Raw genomic sequence first — 1,700 nt, forward strand, 5'->3', positions numbered from 1 at the left:
CATAATGAACTTGTCTTAGGCGAAATTAAAAAAAAAAAAGAAAAAAAATTTAAAAAAAAATAAAAAAAAGAAAATTAAAAATAAATAAATAAAAATAAAAATAAAAGTAAAAAAGAAAAGAAAATAGAAATCGTTGAATTAACCCCCCGAGGTGTTCATCGTGGCAGTCGTTTTCCAGGGCTGGAAAAAGGCGAAAGGGATGCTGCGGCAGCCGAGGGCAGCGGGGATGGCCCCAGCCCCCTGCGTCCTCCCCAGGTTGATTTTAATTTTCCCCGGTTAAAGCCCGACCCGTCGGGCCCCGGGTGCGGGCAGGACGGTGCTGAACCCGGGGCGAAAGCGTGGCCGGCTCGGCTTGTCTCGACCTATTTGTGCACTGACATGTAATAATTCCTCCGCAAAGCCAAGGATGCGCCTCGTTTCACCGCCTTCCTCCCCTCGCGGAGGAGCAGTTGCTATAAAAAAGCCCCATTTTTTTTTGGGGGGGGGCGCATCTGCCGCAGAAGCCACCACAGACGGAGAGACCTTAGGGGTAAAACCCTCAGCGGGGATGATATTACTATTATTTTTGTTGTTGTTATTATTATTATTAGACACATTTCAGCTGCTTTGCGTCCAATTTCCTTTTGGATTCTGGTAGGGAAAAAAAATATATCAAAAAACCCCCACCAAAAACCAACCCCAAACCACAATAATAATAATTTAAAAAGGTTATTTGAGGGATTTTTCCTAGGAGCCAAGGGGTGTTCGTTCCCCGCCGCTGCTCGGTGCCGCATCCCACCCGCAACCGCAGCCCGAGTGATCCCGCAGCAGCGATATTAGGAAATAATTTAGCGTTGGCTTTTCCGCCCATCTGTAGGAAAAAAAATATCCCTTTTTTTACCTTTCAAAGCAGCAAACGAAACACAGAAGAAAAATATATTTCTTATATATTTCTTTTCAAGATTTTTCAAGGAATATATATTTTTATTTTTATTATTTTCGTAAAACAACGATTCGAACGATCCCCCCGCAGCAGGAGGGGACGTGCTGTCACACACACCGCCCCAAAATGCCACCGCTGCCCCTGCCACCCTGTGATTGTCTGTCACGGCGCAGGACAGGGATTTCTCGTTGTTTGCTCTGTTGGCCGCGCACCTCGGCAATATTTTAAATAACGAAAAACTCGTGAGGCATTTTAATTACCAACAAGTATAAGGGTTTGGAAGCAAAACGGAAAATAGGGGTATTTTTTTAACGAAGAAAGGCGAATGTCTACAGTAGATGGTGGGGAGCGAGAGGAGAAATGCGCAGCCGAGCATCCCCGCGGGGCGCGGGTGTCCCGCAGCCGCGGAGCGGGACGGGAGCGGTTCCGCGGGGCAGAGGCGGTGCCGTCGGGGCTGCCGGGACCGGGAACCCCTTTCCCTCCGCTTTGGAGGCACAGAGACCCCAGGAGTCGTTAGAGACCCCCAAACCCTTCTTCCCTCTGCGCAGCTTTTCCCGCAGGACGCGCTGCCCCCGCTGCTGTCCCCAACTTCCCAATGGGGCTTTTTTTTTTGGGGGGGGGGGGGGGGAAAAAAAGAAGAAGGAGAGGGTGCGGGAAGGAAAATTCCGTGAAGCACCGATGAGAGCCGTCTGTCCGCCCCTTCGGTGGGACTGTTTTATTTCGCCGTGGGGAGGGGGGTGGAGGCTGGGGGCCCGCGGCAGGGCTGTGGGGCAGGCTG

Source organism: Calidris pugnax, unplaced genomic scaffold, assembly GCF_001431845.1.
Source record: "Calidris pugnax isolate Ruff unplaced genomic scaffold, ASM143184v1 scaffold55, whole genome shotgun sequence".
In the NCBI taxonomy this organism is placed as follows: domain Eukaryota; kingdom Metazoa; phylum Chordata; class Aves; order Charadriiformes; family Scolopacidae; genus Calidris; species Calidris pugnax.